At 51.4% G+C, this 18,653-nt stretch overlaps 1 protein-coding gene across 2 annotated transcripts in view; it reads left to right on the plus strand.

The window, feature by feature from the left end:
- DSCAML1 (DS cell adhesion molecule like 1) overlaps window positions 1-18,653 on the plus strand; it is a 356,923-nt gene that overhangs the window by 39,127 nt on the left and 299,143 nt on the right. The gene's annotated exons all lie outside the window — the stretch shown is intronic.

Consider the following 18,653-nt stretch of genomic DNA (forward strand, 5'->3'; position numbering starts at 1 on the left):
AGAAGCATCCCACTGCAGGATGAGGGCAGATGTCATCCTCAACAAGGTGGATCTGGGGTGAGATTCCCCAAGGTCTGGGAGGGTTGTGAGATGGTCTAGCGTGTGTGTGTATCAGGGTGTGTGCACAGGACAGCGTCTGTACCTTGTTTATCATAAGCAGGCAGATAACAGACGTGTTCCTGAAAAGTGAGGTCTCAATTCTCATCTGAATACGGAGGAGTGCTCTTTTTAGGAAAAACCTTGAGGTGATGTTGGCAAGCAAGGGAAGAGTTGGGCAGGCTCTGCTGATAGGAGGAGACACCGGGACAGCCTTTCTGGGAAGCAATTTGGCAGTAGGTAGCTGAGGCCGTAAATGTCCATATCCGTTGGGCTCTATCCTTGAAAAGTAACCAAAGATGGCAATGAAGATTTCTGTTAACCGCTGTGTTATTTACAAAAGTGGAAAAAAAAAAAATCCTACATATCCAGTGATAGGAGAATGATTAAATAATTAATCATACAATAATAGAAGTGAAATATTCTAATACATTTTCAATTACATGAAAAAAGATCATAATATGATCTTAAGTTGCAAACACATTATATACGTATGACAGGATCCCAACTGGTTAAAAAATACACACACACATTCACGCTTATATCTTAGATGGATATCTTGACCTACTTCAAAGCTGTTAGTGATTGCTATGGCTCTTTCTGGGTGGTGAGATTAGGAGTGATTTCTGTTTTCTCTTTTATAGTTTTCTACACTTTGCAAGTACATTTTGAGAAGATTAAATGTGAAGTGGTTTTGAAAACCATATTTAAGTATAGGTACCTTGCAAAGTGGCTGCTGCTCTTGCTAATTTAGGAAGTTCCTCCTTTATAAGTTCCTTCTTAGGTTGGGCTAAAATCTTCTTTCATGAAATTCATCCCTTAGGTCCGCACCCAATCTCTTGCCCACCCCCAAACTTCCACAGAATTGCATAGTTTCCTTCTCTCTCTGTAGTACCCTCTGTAACAGGACAGCTGCCACCCTCTCCTGTCCATCCCCCGTTCCCCCAGTGTCCCATCCTCCCGGCTCATGCAGCCTATTTCTGCAGCAGGCCCTTGTATATTTGATCTGATTTCATCGCATCCTGGGTACCACCTCTGGTCAAACTCCAATTTGTCAATGTCTTTCTCAAAACCCAGACTCAGAGTGAGTGCCCTGCACCACAGATGGTAGGAACAGAGGGTTCAATGACACCCTCGCCCCCTCCTTGGTTGGAACATGCTGTCTCCACTAGTACAGCCTGGGATCTGCTTTTTTATTATGCACTCATGATGTTGGCTGCTTCTGAGCCTCCTGGCCCTCAATAGCCCTGGGCCCTTTAACCTGAATTTCTCAACTTCCTCATTTCTAACGTAGGAATAATAATATTACTTCATAACCCAGATATCATTCCGATGGTCCCTCCGATGGTCCCTCTGAAACTTGTCTCTAATTTTAATTCCACATCCTTGGGAATGTCCTGTATCCTTCCAAGAAATTCTAGGAAGGTTTATGGTCTCAGCATCACTGACTCCTGCTTCCCAACTATTCTGAATCCCCGTTCTTTGCCCTGTGTTTCAGGGATACTCTCTCTGTCCTGCTGCTGACCAGATGTGAACTCAACTTCCTTCCTAATTTTCACAAAAGTCCCACTCTCACATACGTCCACATATATCTTGCAGACCTTTCCATGAGCTTTTGGGTGGCGTGGACTGCAGAAATGTACCACAGTCCCTAAGAGCTCATTGGGCACCTGCCATGTTGAGCAGCCTTCCTCCTGTCCCCAGCTCTGAACCTCCAGTCCCATCTCTGAGAGGAGCTCAGCATCACTTTTCCCTTTTCAACTTCCTAAATTAATCTTCTAACAGGGAGGATTCAGAGGGTCACTAGGATCTTTCACATGATTTCAGGGAGTATGTTGATATTGATGTGTATTAATACCTTTTTATTGTTTTAGTCGCTAATTCATGTCCGACTCTTTGCAACCCCAGAGGAACTCTTTGCATAGGGTTCCTCTGTCCATAGCATTCTCCAGGCAGGAATATTGGAGTGGGTTGGCATTTCTTTCTCCAGGGGATCTTCCTGACCCAGGAATTAAATCCGTGTCTCCTGCATTTCAGGTGGATTCTTTACCGCTGGGCCATGAGAGAAGCCCCATATTAATACCTTTAAAAGTGAGAAAACCCAGGAGAGCTGACTTACTTCCTCTTCCCTCCTCTGATGCTTTACCAAAGAGCAGGGCTCTCCTGCTCCCAGGACAAAGGGCCTTTCCCCCAGGTGGCAGGGGGGATGACAGAGACTCCAGACATACTGGTGGCTGTGGTTTTGGTGAGAACCGTACAGGTGCTATGTCTCATCTTAATGACGGGTGGCCAACAGGCTGTCAGTCCGCAACCAGGTGCTCCTTTGTTACCATGGTTTCAGCCCCAACACTCAGAGTCTTCCTACCCTACCTTGGGCAGGGAAAAATTTACAATCTGATTTTGTGACTTAATGAAAAGGGAATGTCAGAATTCCTCAAGAATGTTAAAAAAACAAAATCAAGAACTCTTTAAAACGGCTCATTTTGCGTTTCTGACTTGACTCTGCAATCTGATTGTAGTCAAGAGGAGACTTTGTCTAGTTGGCATTCCTGAGCGAGTGGGACTCTTCCAAAGTCAGGAAGCTCTGATAGAGGGGAGAGAGGATACGCTGGAGGAAGCAGGAAGGAGACTGGGCCTGGGTCTCAAATGGGTCTCACTTTGGTCAATTACTTACCTCTTGGAACTTCCTCATCTATTGGGTTGGCCAAAAAGTTCATTCAAGTTTTTGTGTAATATTGAATGAAAAAATCCAAATGGACGTTTTTATCAACCCATATAAAATGTTAATGGGAGTTATTACTTTACTGGTGTTATTTCCTTGGCTATACCTACCTGATGCTGGAAAGATTGAAGGCAAAAGGAGAAGGGGACAGAAGAGGATGAGGTGGTTAGATAGCATCACTGGCTCAATGCACATGAATTTGAGCAAACTCTGGGAAATAGTGGAGGACAGAGGAGCCTGGTGTGCTACAGTCCAGAGGTTCGCAAAGAGTCAGATATGACTTAGTGACTGAATAATACCTACCTTAGCCAGGAGCCCCAGTCAGCTGCTAACACTTCCCTGGGGGATCTGCCTCCTTCCTTTAGGGCAGTTCTTCCTTAAATCTCTCTTCTGTCATAAATTAGCATTCACAAAATCCATGTTCCCTCTCCCTGGTCTTATGAGTGTTATAGTTTTCCTTACCAGCCCCGGACAAATCTTTTGGGATTGCGTAGAGAAAGAGGAATTAAACTCAAGTCCTGTCTAGTGACTTACAATAGAAGTTACTGAAGGCTTCTGAGGCTTTGTTTCCTTGGATGGACAGATCACAGAGTTTGGAGCCCTAGGGCAGTGCTTCCCAACTGTTTTCACTTTTCATCATGAGCAGAACAAAGATAATATCGACCTGGCATACTGGGGCAAAAGAATAAGGTTGCCTACAATGAGAGTGACTGGTTCCCACGACTAGTGCTGAGGCTCTGCCTGCCTGGGACCCGCCCTGACTCATTTGAGCTGAAGGAGCTCTGCACACAGGTTAGTCACCTGTGAAGTCAGGAGGAGACCGTGGGGGAACATAGTGGGTAGGTAGGAAGGTACCTGTAGGTGGAGGTGGGGGGTCAGTTTGGAAGCTGTGATGTTCAGTGGGCAAGAAAGGGCCGTGACAGTGCAGAGCAGCCGTGGTAGCTTCCCCCTGGCCTCTTCTTCTTTTCTTCTTCCTCTGTCTCTACATGGCTCCTCCCAAAGGGACTTTAATTATAAAGTCAATGTTTTCAAGCATAGCTGAAAGGAGGTGAGCCAGCGAGCTGTTGCTGGCAGCTTTCAAATCCTTGTTTCTTCCGCCAGTGGTGGAGAAGGAACCATCCTGGCCCATGGTCCTTCCTTCACCTGCTTTCTAGGAAGGTGTATGTGTGTTGATCCATCCACCCGCCCACCCATCCATCTCCACTGCACCCTCTGGATCCGGGCCTGGGTCCTGGCCCTCAATATAGTCATAGCTCAGGTGACAGTCAGGGGAAGCTTCCCTCCTCAAGGAGAACTTTCGACATGAAGGTGGGGAAGATCAAGGAGCAGTGGCTGTTGAGGGGAAAGGGTGACGGAGACAGAGTGACGGCAGTGAGCTGAATTAATTCCCTGGTGTCAGATTTAATGAAGGGCTGCCTTCTGTGCTGCCTCAGAAAGGCACATCATGGAGTGATCGGTGCTGGATGCACGCACAGCTCCAATTAAGAGTTTCTGCATCTCGCAGGGCCTGGTGTGCCTTTGAATTTCTAGACTAGGGGGCTTTTGTCCCCCTCCCCCTTCCAGGCATGCACAGCCCTCGTCCAAAAGTCAGGGATCTTTGCTTCTCTTAAAGGGAAAGGACTCCAGAATCTCTTTTAGCTGTGCACATATGTCTCTGGTGACCCTTTCCTTCTCTCATCTCCCTGAGTTGTCCTTAGGTGAGGCCCCAGTTTGCAAACAGTGCCTATTCACTTGGCCTCCAGTGACTGAATCCTACAATCACAGAGGCTTGGCACTGGGAGGGGACCTGGCAGAGTCCCATAATCAGTGATAGTTGGGATTTAGAAGCAGGCTCTCTGGGGCCATCTCCCTGGCTTCCATCTCTTCTAGCAGCACGCAGAGTGAGCCACAGCTGCAAATAAGCCCCACTAAGTCACAGGTCCCAGCCGCCAATTCAAAGTGATGCCCACAACCATGGTAACTTAGCCACATATCACGCTTGACAATCAACAAAAGTGTACACTCCCCATCTTATGTTGTACGTGCTTCATTGAAAGCCAGGAAGACACTCTTACTCTTGGGTTTGAGTCCCAACTCAGCCACTAACTAATATGTGACCTTGGGCAGCTTGCAGTGCTTATCTTCTCAAAGCCTCCTTGTCTCGTTTGAAAATCAAGAATAACAACACTTATTGCACAAGTTCACGACAGAGTAGACTCTCCTTTTGTGGATAAAGAATAAGGATCTGAGATGAAGTGGCATGCCCCCAACAGAGTGGCAGTGAATGGCAAAGTGGGAACCAGAGCACAGGGCTCCTCTGCGCTGTGTTTGCACCACCTTTTGCTACAGTGATGCTGCCATCCTCTTCCTCCTCCTCCAGCATCCTCATCGTCATCTCAGCAACCATGTGTTGGGACTTTGCTTTGGTCCAAACCCTCTGCTGAGTGCTTTATAGATTTCATACCATTCAAATCTGACAACAAGAGGGAGATAGGTTTTAAATGTATTCCCCTTTCACAGTTGAGGAAGCAGAGGCTGGGAATGGCTGCATGGCCAGGGGTGAAGAGCTATTGAGTGCTCTCTGCAAGATTTGCAACCAGGCTTGCTGGACTCCCCACCCATGCCATCACTCCTTGTGTCCCCACCCCTCCTGCCACCATCTTGGGGTCACAGCTCTCCTGGGACAGCTGTGGGCTGAGTGACAGGACAGGCTTAGGGACTGGCTCTCGCTGGCTCATGTATCAGGCTCTGCGCTCACCCAGGCTGGAGAGGTTGGGAGGGGGAACTGCCCGGTCCTCCCAGTGTCCTTGCTTCTCCTCTGGCCCCACATGACAATACCATTCCTGACTTCAGAACTTGCAGCATTTCCCAATAGGGACAGAAATAGGCATCGTCTTCCCTCTTAGGCCCAGAGGAGAAACAGCAGGCTCACACAGAGCCTCTAGCAAACCCCAACCTGCGGACCGCCAGACCCCACCATCTCCCCAGGCCGCCCTGCTGGAGAGTCCTGGTCCTGGTGAGCAACCCCAAAAGACACATTCTCTGCCTAATACTCACAGAAATCTTTGTCCCAGCGACCTGCCTGTGGTGTACTTCTTCGACATGTCCTGGCCCCTTGGGATGAAGCCCCTTGAGAGAGCTGGCATCCTTTCCTACCATCCCCCGCCCCCAACCAGGGTTCACTCTCCTAACACTTCATCAGGTAAAATGCTGCTGTGAGATAACACTCAAAATTATGTGCCCCAATGCCTTTTTCTTTATCGAAGGGACTGCTAATGAGACCCTAACGTGAGCCACTGGAGTAGACGAACACAAATCATTGTCCCGCCCTGTAGGTTTGGACTGAAGAAGCTTTCCCCTTCTTGCTCAGCTGTGGTTTTGATGATGAACTTATCTTAGCTTTTATGGGTGTGAGTTCAGGCCCCTGAGGATTCAGTGAAAGAGGTCTCCAGGAATCAGAGCTCCTGTCTCCTCTACCCTGAAACTCAGACTTTTGATCAAAATGAGAAAGCTTATGCTAGAAAGGGAGACTCTGCCTTCTGTAATACACGCTGGATCCTTTAAGTCACACGTGTGCACACACACACAGAGAAGAGGTTCTTAAACTGGTGGTGTTAAATACAACTAGGTCAATAATGCCCTTTGCAAAAACCTTTTAATAAACTACATCCATTGATAATTAGCCCCTGTGAGAATCTTAGTCTGGGAAAGCCATGATGGAAATTGGATCCAGACACAGACCCAGTTCTGGGAGTTGAGACTCTGCTTTCCCAGGAAAACCTTTCCCTGTTCAGCTCTACTTGGGAAGGACAGAGTCACAGCCCTGGGTCAATTTCTGCAACTCCTTTTGCCTTGACCTTGAACATGGATGCTATCTCTCCCCTGTTTGGGTCTCCATTTTTCTCCCCAGGTGGCTTCAGGGATGGCCGGGGAAGCTGTGAATTGAGGACCTGTTTCTGGCTCTGTGGCTGAGGGCAGAGTTTGGCACCAAGAGAATCTCTGAAAGAGGAGTGCTTTCTGCCACTTGTCCAGGGCTTCCCAAAGAGGTGGTGCCTTCTCTTCTTGCTGCTCTTCTGCCCAAGCCCAGAGATGGTGCCCAGGCATGTTACAGAGAGAAGTAGCTTGAGAGGGGTGAGAAACTGTCTGAAATAATTCCATCCTTCCCTGGAGACTTGGCGTGAATTTTATCTAATCACCATGGCAACAGATAAAAAAAAAAAAAGAAAAAAGGTGTGAGCATATCGCCTTTGCTGTGATAATTCAGATTTATATATTCAGATCAGATTGGAGTTGGAGATTTTTTTTTTAAGGGAGCAGATGCAGCAGAAGGTGTGACTGCAAATAATGTAGCACAAATGTTTGATGATCCTGCCCTTTAAGAAGTGGAACGCAGTTTCCTGCAGTTTTTCCAGAATATAATTATTCCATCAAACCCATTGCAATGAGGACTCATTACGGGCCTGGATAATGCAGAGTCACGTCCGTGCCAACAACACGCCTGCGCACACACAAACACACACAAACACGCATGCATGGGTAGCCCCAGCCCCCACCCCCAGTTGCTGGCCTCCCCCAAACAGAAACCTCGGAAGGCACCCAAAAAAGGCACGAGGTCTCAGTAAGGGAAGGCTGTAACCGAAGGGCCGGGCAGGACAGCTCAGATTCCACCCCGGAAGAGAACAGAGTCCCAGCTGATGCAGGGTGAAGGGTCCCCCTTCTCCTGTCATCCCACCCACGTGAGCCTCCTGCCATTTTATAGCATGTAAACCCTTGGGGGGGCAGGCACTGGGGCTGGATGATCTTGCTGTACAATGTCTGTCCAACCTGGGGGGTTAATTCGGGTATTTTCATAAAGTACATGGTTCTGCACATTCATTCAAAGTCCCATCTGGTCTGAACGGGCCTGCTGACTCCTGGGCCAGGCACTTTTCTGGTAAAGGCTTCATCTGGGGATTAGAATCATCTCTTGCCTGGGAAATCCCACGGCCAGAGGAGCCTGGCGGGCTGCAGTGCATGGACATGACTGAGTGATTAAACCATCACCACCAAGACCTACACTTTTCTTTCATCCTCGCCTTGCTCACTCTGGGGAAGACAGGCATGCATGCAGTAGCTCGTGTGCTTGGCAGCATAGACACACCCAGGAGACGTGTCACCAGTGTTTACTGGGCGTTATCTACCCCTTCTTTGCCTGACGCATGTACCCGCAGCTACCACCTTTCAGCGGCCAACAGTTTCTCTAGGTCTTATGGTCTCGAGCCATTGGAAGTTCCACTAATGGGATCACCTTCATAATCCACTGCCCTCATGGAGACTCAGTCTTCCTCCCATTCTGCCGGAGGAGTAGAGATACCACCACCCCCAGCCGCGCCCACCCCAGGCCCCACAAAGACACAGACGTCTACTTGCCCAGACCAGCCCTTGCCAGCTGCCCCCAGGAAAGAGTCAGCACAGTGCTAGGGCAGGCAGCAGGATGGGAGGAGGGAGACGGAGCCCCTTCTGGTTTATTGGGGACCCCCATCTCTGCTCCCACTTCCTGTAGGGGGATGCATCCTCCATCCTTCTCTCCTCCCCTGAACCGACACGTCCCAAATGAGAAACCCAGGCCCCAAAGGGTCACGGGGCTCTTTGGGGGCAAAGCGAGATACAGACACAGGTGCTCCAGTTTCTAAGCTGTCACTCCCCAGCGCCTCTTGCCAGCCACATCAAACCCCATGTGTTAGACGGTGGCCAGACACAGGCTTGTCACCCTGTCTGCCTTGTGCCCCCTTAGGGTCCCTGCTGGCCTGGTGTCTGCCGTGTGAAGCCCACCAGAACTCAAGCTCGCATAGCCCCTTGGGGCTGTCTTTTCTAACACCTCCCGTTTAGCCGTCCTTCTTGGGGTGTAGCCTCAAGTCTCCCGACTGGAAGGTGGGTTCTCTCCATCATCTGCTGCAGGCCATATGCCCTTCATGCCCAGGGAGAGCTCCCAGCAGACCTGTCCTTCCTGCGATGCACCTTAGCCTGAGTTCCGGCCCGTTCAGAAACCCCAGGAGTAGACCGGGTTCATCTGTGTCTGGGCCTCAGCATCTTGCCAGGAAGGGTCCAGGTCGCCTGTTGTTGCCTCCCCAGCAGATGGGCTGGTTCTTCAGGCCACAGTCTGCTGCCCTCTCAGCAGACCACTCAGAAAGTTCCTTTTCCTATAATTTACCTGAGATGTCCAGGCGACAGGATGCAGAGTGCTCTAGACGTGGGGCCAGTCCCTGCCCCCACCCCTCACAAGGAAATAAAGCTGCTTCTCAGGGATGGCTCACTACCCCCGTGCATGCCACCCTCTGAATGGGAAGAGGCAGGCAGCAGATTGTTTGTGTTCGGTGTGTAATTTATTTACCTGGGAAGGCACAGTTCCGCGGCAGCATCTGGTTTCCAGCATGTTTCTAGGCTCTCATCCTGGCTCACGCCCCATCTGGCTCAGAGGAGACCAGGGATACAAGGTGGGGGGTCTGGAAGAGGAACCCTTAGTTTTAGGCTTAATCTTTCCCCATCCTGCATCCTTGGGCTGTGGGTCCCCTCTGGGAATGTCCATGTTCCACCTGCCTAGGGCGTGGCTGAGGAAGACCACAGAGCCCTCCCTCAGAGCCCCGCAGGACCCCCCAGAGCATCTGTGCGGGTTGGTCCTGGGCTACGAGAACACAGAGCCAACTGGAGCCAGATCTGACCTGCTCCTGAGCATAAGCGGCTGGGCATACGCAGTGGGGCCCTGAGCAGTTACTGCCCGCAGCACCCCTGCCTCTCCTGCTGCCCCCCACAGTGGTGGGTGATGGTTTGAGATGGACTGGGAAGGTGCAGATGATGCAGGCGTTTCTCAGCCTCCCTATGTGGCTGAGTCTCCCTCAAAGGGGTTCAGAGGGGAGTCCAAGTCTCAGATCCTGGACACAGTAGTTGGGGTGGACTCCAAGCAACACCACCAGCCTGGATGGAGTCCCAGCCCTCCTCTCCTCCAAGCCCCATCCATCGATAAAGTAAACTGCAGACCAGAGAGGACCTGGGCCCTGTGTTCTACACCAGCTGGATCCTGTCCTCTGTTCTGAGCTACTCCAGGAGTGTGTTGATGGCTGGTGACCAGGGAGAATCGGGTCTTGTGAAAAAGCTGGTGGAATCAGACTGTGTGGGTGGAGACAAGACTTTGAAGGACATGCTTCCAGCCTTCCCTCTAATGAGAGGTGTGATCAGGAGGGAAGGGGGAGCAAGCCTACCTCACTTATATGGCAGGACCAGTGGGCAGGGATCATGGGGAGGACAGAGGTGCTTCAGTACCAACATGGTTTTTCTAACAAAGTGCTCAAGCAGTGGGTTGGATTCCCTGGTAAGACAGTGAGCTCACCACTACTGAGTGAGTCTAAAGCAGAGCCGGTGGTAGTGTCAGTCACCATTTACTGAGTGCCTGCTACGTGCCAGGTGTTCCTGTTCTGTATTCACTTTCTCCAAATAACACGCTAGAGGTATCATTGTCCCCATAAGGCACTGGTGGCAGTAAGCTCAGAGAGGCTAAGTAATCTGCCCAAGATCACACAGCTTATAAATACGCAGAGCAGACCTGTCCTGCTGAGCCTGCGCTCTTCCTGGCACTTTACGGGGCTTGTGGAAGGGAAGCCTATGGTGTGGGTGGTGGGGGAAGGGGTCACCAGATGACCTCTAAGAACCTTCTTATTAAAGATGTGGTGGCTGACTTCACAGGGGAGTCATCTTTGCTTAACCCTTTGCCTCTGGTCACCTGGCATTAAGTCTGACCTCAACACTGAGGCTCTCCTGGACCTTCAGGGCATGGCTACAGCAGCTAGTAAGACTCTCTCCCACAGGGCACTGCATTCCAGACTCACTGCAGTGGCGTGAGTCGGGCCTCATCCCTCTCCCACGTTACCTGAGGTCCGGGGATCTGGGTGGTATGTCTTAGATCCTGAGGCCCCAGTTTCATGACTAGGAAGACCCCTGCCTTCTCGAGAGTTCAGTTTGCCCTCTGGCTGCCCTGGGGTGCCCGGCTCTCCTTCCTCGGGCTGTTTTTATTCATTCAGGTATTTCTTTCTGATAGGATGGGTTTTTGTGGAGCCACCTGGACCTCCAGCCCTGCCCTTGGCGTCTGTGCTGATGGCGGGCTGAGGGGCGGGGAGTGGGCAGTCAGTGCTTATTGATCGACTGACCCCTGGGCACCCAGGTCACTGAAGTCCCCAGGCTGCTTGGCAGGGGTCTGTAAGTACACCCTGGCCAGGATTACATCAAGAAGTACCTAAAATCTGAGGAAACCCACTCCCGGGGCTGAGGGTTTGGGACTGATGAAAAGAGAAAAACTTTACTGTGTCTCAGTTGTTATGGGGAGGACTCTAGGTCAGGAAGGTCGGGGTCTAGAGCGGGGGCTGCAGGAGGGAATAAGAGCCAACACAGGCTGTGGGGGTGGGAGGGAGGGAGATGGGCAGAGAAGGTGACAGGGAGGCAGGGGGCCTGGCGTCGGGGCCCCGGGGTGTGCAGTGTGGCCTGGTGGCCCTTGCATCGGGTTGGTTTGTTCACACATCTGTCACTCACTGTGCGCTCTCGGGAGCCACCACCCAGAGGGGAGACGCACCTAGCAGACCCACGGACTCTAAGCCAGTGTCATGCGCCGAGTTGGAGGCATGTGCAGGGGCTTAGGGGGCCCCGACGAGAGAGAATGAGGGGACCAGGCCTGGTTCCAGGAAAGGCCTGACTTTCTGCTGAGCCCTGAGGCAGGAGCAGGAGTTTGTCTGGTGAGGAGGAGACAGGACGGGTGCAGGCTGTGGGAAGCACTGTGCAAGGGGCTGTAGGCAGAGGAGAGCGCCCTGTGGCCCCAGGTTGCCAACAGCACACTCAGAGCTGCCCGGGGATCTGAGGAGGAGGCAGCATGATCAGGCGTCTGTTTCAGAAAGACGCCCTGACGGCAGCGGGAGGGTGGCTTGGATCTGAGGAAATCGACCCCACTCCTGCGGGCTCCCCGCACCTCTCTGGGTACCCCTGTGCCTCCCTAAACCTCCCGGCTCCCTGTGACAGGGCTGGGGGCACAGACAGGGAGCCCCAGAGCCCTCTGCCAGGGCACTTCTTCTCAGCCACACCACCAGCACGGGACCCCGGTCCCCCTGGCCGCCTGACCTCTGGGCTGCTCCTGAAGGCCCGCATTTGCGGTGCCTAACACGTCTGCAAAATGCTGCAGTATGATAGCACAGATCCACTTCCGTAGTCCTTACTATGGACCTGGCACTGTTCTCAGCACTTCACATATATTAATTAAATCGTCAGAGTTATGGTATGAGGATGGTGCTCTTTTTATTTTGGCTGTGCCATGCAGCTTGCAGCATCTTCCCCAACCAGCGTTGGAACTTGTACCCTCTGCATTAGGCGTGTGGAGTTTTAACCACTGGACCACTAGGAAAGTCTGAAGAAGGTGCTCTTATTATCCTCACCTTACAGATGAAGACCCCTGAGGCACAGAGATGTTAAAGGGCTGCCTGGGTCGCAGAGCAGTAAGTGGTACAGTGGGGACCTGCCTCCAGGCAGTGGAACCCAGAGTCTGCTTGCTTCGTTGACTTAGTATCATGAAACAGAAGATGAGCTCTTTAAAAACTAGCCTGTTGAAAGGAGAGGGAGATGCTGGGCGCCTGTCTTGCACGGGTCACATGAGTCTCTCTGGGGGCCGATGTCCTCGACCACCAGCCCTGGTGAACGGGGTGCCCTCTGGCTCGTGGGAGTGAAAGGGATACAGGCTCAGGGCACCCAGGAAGGCTCCACCTGGTCAGTGCCGGTCCACCTCCACGTGAAGGACAGAGCGTGGCAGTGTTCCCACTACCCCGTCCCTGTTCCCACATCCCACCCCGCCTTGTCCTTCAGGGAAGGAAGCCTCCCTGGGGTGGAGCAGCCCAGACTCCCTTGGTAGCCTGCCCTAGTTCTGTTTTCTTTTGTTTTTGTTTAGCAGCTAGGTTGGGTTTTTTTTTTGTTTTGTTTTAATTGCCTCTTAAATGAAGTATGACATACATACAGAAAAGCACACAGACCTTAAGTGTACAGGTCAATGAATCCTTACAAAGTGAACACACCTGTGTAGCCAGCCTCTAGATGCACCTCCCCAGCACCCCAGAAGCCTCTCGTGTGTCTCTACAACTGGTCCCTCCACCCCCAAGGTGACCACCCTCCTGACACCTGTCACCGTGGATCAGCGTTGTGTGATCTTGAACTTCTACGAAGGGAAGCACATGTGTTCTCAGCCTGGCCTCTTGGACTCAGCATGCCGTCTGGGAGGTTCACCTGAGAATTGCGTTGTCGTCCTGGTCTTTCATCACCCCGGCTGGCAGGCAGCCCCTGGTCTTGCCCACCTGTACCTCCTCTGGCTCCTCCGCCCTCCATGGGGCGGGCAGATGAGGTCGGGCACAGGACCTGTTTGTCTCAGAGATGACCTGCATTGTTTCTGTGACGTCCTTTATTCTCATCTGTAGTTCTGAGGCCTTGGTCTGACTTTTCTAATAGGAAACCACCGTCTAGGATCAAAGCCAGGCCTTGGAGGCTGAGACCCCATCTCTCAGCCTCTGAGATTCAGGCTCAGGCCTGAATGGGAGGCACAGGCCAGGCCTCGGGTGAGGTCGGTGTGGACTTTGTCTCCCTGGGGCCCTGGTTACCAGGGTGACTCGTGGCTAGCTCTAGTTGGAGAGTGGAGGGAATGCCCACTAGCCAACACCTGGTGGGATGCTGAGGGGAACTGGGGGATTGCAAAGGTCCCTTCCAGCTCAGAAATTCCAGGGATCCAGGTTTCTTGTAAAGACTATCTTTCTACAGAAGGAAAGATGCTAGTATGTATCCTGAGGCCTCACCTGGCATCCCTGGGGCTTGTCAAAATGCGGAATCTCAGGCCCCACGTGCCCTGCAGCATCAGCATCTGCCTCTAACATGACTGGTTGCTTTAGCACATTGAGGTGTGAGAAGTCTTGCTTTAAGCAGCGCATTGAGTTGGTCAAGAACTTGGACTCTGCAGCCAGGCTGTCTGGGTTTGGATCCTGGCTCAGCCACTTATTGTGTGACATTAGAGAAGTTGCTTAACCTCTCTGAGCTCTATAAAATGAGGATAATGATAGTACATACCTCAAGAGATTGTTACGAGATTTCACTGAGATAACCCATATGCAACACTAAGCCGTTTGTAACACATGATTAGCCACATATATTATCTAGAGAAGCCAGGGCACTATTCACGAATCATCTATCCTAACTCACACAACAGCCTTAGAGTAAGCAGTGTGATTATGTTCATTTTCCAGATGAGGAAACTGAGGCTGAGGAGCTGCCCTGTCCAGGAGGCAGAAGGAGCCAAAGTTTGAAAGAGGAGTTCTCTTCTCGGGTGGGGTAGAGTGGAGGGGTGGCCAGTAGCCGCTTCCTGCTCACGTAGGTTAGGGATGGGATTGACACATGTAGGCCAGGAACAGACTGCTGGTGTACTGATGGGTAGTAAATTCTGCCTGTTAATCGTGAAGGATTAATTGTTAAGGATAAACACAAGGTGTTTCTTTCCCTACAAGCTCTAAATTAAATGAGAAAGGGGGAGGCCGGTTGGAAAAAGAGAGAGAGGATGCTCAGAGGATCTGGATTTCAGAAAGGACCTGCTCTCCCAGGGAACCAGGCCAGGGGTCAAGCGTGTGGTTACGCCAAAGAACAGGAGATGAGGTGGCCCAGGGGTACTGGGCTCCACTCAGCGTCATGCATCTCAGGGGACTGGTGGGCCCATGGGCCCATGAGCAGCTGGCTCCCTGGGGAGCCTGAGATGACCGAGGGCCCTGATTGCACACAGGTGTGGTTGGAGATGTCCAGGGCTCAGGGATCTCTGTGGGGTGCAGGTGCAGACAGGTCACCACCAGGCTCTGTGTCTGTTCCCACTCACGTGTGTGCATGCCTGTGGTCCTCCTGCCCAGCACTGGTCTCCTGCCCAGCACCCCTCCTCCTAGCCCCCGTCTCTGGGCCTGGCTGTCTCCTGCCGCTCCCTCCCAGCCTCCATCTGCCTTCTATTCTTTCTCACCACCTTCTCCCAGATCTGCTCCTCGGCTGCGCTACCTGAGGCTGTGTTGTGTTGCCTTGCTTGTCTGTCTCTTCTGCTGACTGTGAGTGCCTTGGGGGCAAGAGCCTGTGTCTTATTTTCCTCTATATTCCCTCATCCTGGCACAAGGCTTGGCACAAGGCAAGCTTTTTTATGCTGGCTGGCTGGATAGAAGGAGGAGTAGAGAGAGCATTCCCGTAGATGCCCTCCTAGAAGGGACACTCAGAGACCAGGAGAGGCCACCTGCGGCCCCAGCTCCCTGGTATTCATCACTATCATCTGACTTGGGTCCCTTGGTGTGCCAAGGGCAGATTCTAGACAGCAGTTCTCGGAGATAAGACCAGCCCCTGCCCTCCCCCGAGTGGCCTTCTTCTCTAGATGTATTTCTCTGATCCAAATATATTAGCTCTATAAACATAGAATAGGAGCTGAGGGGATAAAACCAGCCCAAATACCACATGCATTTGTTGGTAAATGGAGTAACTGGGAACTCCGTTTACTGGGCGAATACTGGACATAACTGGATGTGTGCACAGTGCAGGGGCCCTCCGGGCTTCCAGCTGCAGGGCCTCCCCTTGGTTCCAACATGGAGTGGCTAGGCTCACCCCGGGCACACTCCACCTGGACACCTCTGCTCCCCACAAGCCCAGGGTGTCACCAGGTGGATGGGATCCCACTGCTTTTCAGAGCATTTGAGATTCAGTGTTTGTGAGCAGGAGTGTGCCACAGCCAGACTTGAGGTGGGAACCCCACCATCCTCAGATGAGCCTCTGCCATGGCCTGGATCCTCAGCTCTGTTGATGAATCAGCTCCATGTTTATTCCATTGTCCTCAGATTTGGGGTCAGGAGTTTAGGTTTGAATCTGGGCTTTCCCTTGAATGTAATATATGACCTCGGGTTAGGGCATTCTGTTGGGTTTTATAATTCCTCATCCACGCATCTCTGAGACCCCCTTAGGTCCACATGAACACAGTATGAGAGGATGCCCTGTCACCTCATAGGGGGCCAGGGGACCCTCCAAAGGCCCATTGTCAGGGAACCAGAGCCCAGGAGAGATGATGCCTTGTTTTGCTTCCTCCAGAGTAACCCCTTTGCAGTGTGGAAGCAGACGGTGACCATCCAGTAGGGATAAAACCCACTGGATGCCAGAGTGAACCCTGCCTCACCTTTCCACTCCTGTCCCCCTGTCCCATTGTGAAGGTGATACAGGTCAGCCCAGACTTTGCCTGAGATGTGGAGGCAGGTGTCAGGAATGAGCTTCTCCCAGGATGCAGCGTACAGCTGGACAGAGGTTTTCAGCATCAGCAATGCGATCCACAGACTGTGGCTGGAGCTAGAGAACTCTCAGTGTTAGGCAGGGTGACCACTTATTCTGGTTCACCCTGGATAAGTGAACCCACATTTCCTGGTTTAGCACTGAAGGCTCTGTGTCCCAGGAGCCATGCCTGAGACAGTTGGTCACCCTAGTGTTGAACAGCCCAAGTCTAAATTCCGACTATGGTATTTAGTGGTTGTACAACCTAGGGCAAGTGCTGTATGCTATCATACAGTTTCCTTGTGGATTGCACAGATCCATCTCCATGACTGGGCTTTCCTGGTGGCTCAGATGGTAAAGAATCCACCTAACATTCAGGAGACTGGGTTTGATTCCTGGGTGGGGAAGATCCCCTGGAGAAAGAAATGGCAACTCATTCCAGGGTTCTTGCCTGGATAATCCCATGCACAGAGGAGCCTGGTGGGCCACAGTCCATGGGATCACAAAGAGTAGGACATGACTGAGCAACTAACACTTTTACTTTCATTTCCATGACTAGATAAAATAGTCTATGAAAGGAGCCTGATCCTCCCTTGCCATGGGTATTAATAATTGTCCAGTTTCTTTCTGAATCTTCCCTGTGCCCAGGCAGCCTGTTCTCTCTTCACTTGGCTCTCTGTTTAAAAAAAAAAAAAAAAATCCCTTTCAGGAATCTCTACTGATTCTTCTGAACTGGTCCACATCACATGATCGTGTGCCCTATTGTGAGAACAGATGAATCAGTGTAGGGGTTGAGATGTACCATCTCTCAGGGGACTGGCGCTGGGTTTGTGGTGGGGGCCCAGGGCCTCTAGAATTAGAAAAAATGACTCTCATGTGTGATGACATGGATCCCACCTTCTCATCCTGTTTTTGGGATTCCCTGGTGGCTCAGCTGGTAAAGAATCCACCTGCAACATGGGAGACCTGGGTTCGATCCCTGGGTTGGGAAGATCCCCTGGAGAATGGAACGGCAACCCACTCCAGTATTCTACCCTGGAGAATTTCATGGACCATACAGTCCACACGGCCGCAAAGACTCGGACACAACTGAGCACCTTTCACTTTCACTTATCATCCTGTTTCTGGTCACTCTGTCTTGCTCATTGCCACCACCACGTGAGACCAGCAGCGTGGCCACCGCACATGGCTATGCAGCACAGCTCCGAGGGCACTGTTCCTTCTGAGTTGTGCAGTGCACAACCTGAACGACCGTACACAGTGTCCAATACATGCTGGAGGTATAGTGGGAACTAAGGTTGACTTCAGTGAGAGAACCTGCACTCTGTACAGTTGAACTAATTCCTCCCAGGCATTTTCTATTGACACACAGGCTTTGTGGGATTAAAATCCTTTTGTCTGTGTTATCATGTTACCCATCTCCAGGTCCCAGGAGAGTGTTCTCAAACTTTTGTGTGCATCCCCTTTGGCTGGAGAGCTTGTTAAAACACAGAGTGGTGGATCCCAGCCCCAGAATATCTGATTCAGTGGCTCTGGGGTGACGCTTCTATCACTAGCTCAGGGGATGCTGGTGCTGCCAGTTGCGGACTGCCTTTGAGAACCACCATCCTGGGCTGACATTTCATAATAACCTGTGTGATGGGAGACAGGACTCTAGGGTTCATATCTCTTTACTGCCTCCTCTTAGTGGCAGCAGTTGAAGCCTGTCACCTCACCTTGCTGTGCTCTAGTGCTTTGATCAGTTGGGAGAAGAAATGCCTGCCTTCGGTACCCTGTGGTGGTGGCTGGAGGATCAGATGGGACAACATGTGTTCAAGAGCTGCGAGCCGTTTGCTAGCTGCCTAGTGTGGTTTTCAGCTGGGCTGCAGGTGTTTCCCCTGTCTTCTGGTGGAATCTTCTAGCCACCCCCTTTTAGGATGTAACAGCTTACCTCTTCATCGCTTGTCATAGAAGTTACCAAGATGTGGAATAAGGGACTGGTGGCATAGAGTGGCTGCATCCCTGTAGCCATCCAAGTCACTTTCCCTAAACAGAGATATGATTATGTTGGTGGAAACCTTCAGGCAGCACCTGTGTGGGGCTGCTGCAGGTCATGAAGGTTAGTCTTCAGGAGATGTGTCCTAAACTTCTCCTCTGGGGACCTTGAAAATCCTTGTAGAGCCAGGGAGAAACACCCAGGAAACCCAAGCCATTGGACCTGGCATCTCAATGGAGAAATTGATAGACCATATTTTTATGAATACACAGGTAAGTACATTTTGTAGAGAGATTCTGAGCAGAGTACGAGGGACTAAATGTACACAGACACGTGATAGCCAGTGAGGATGAAGTGTGATTGACGTTGACGTGGTAGGACTAATACTGACGTCAGCCAGAGGGCTCTGGCTGCTGCTGGCATCCAGGGGAAGACTTGAAAAGTAGTGAGGTAATTACTGCTAGACTCACAAAATTCTTCCTAGGGAGGAAATGACCTGAAATGCAAAACAGGTTTCATCCTGTTTGGAAAACTGGGAAGATTCTAGCGAGAAAAGTACTGACGGGG

This window comes from Odocoileus virginianus, chromosome 10 (assembly GCF_023699985.2).
Source record: "Odocoileus virginianus isolate 20LAN1187 ecotype Illinois chromosome 10, Ovbor_1.2, whole genome shotgun sequence".
Classification (NCBI taxonomy): domain Eukaryota; kingdom Metazoa; phylum Chordata; class Mammalia; order Artiodactyla; family Cervidae; genus Odocoileus; species Odocoileus virginianus.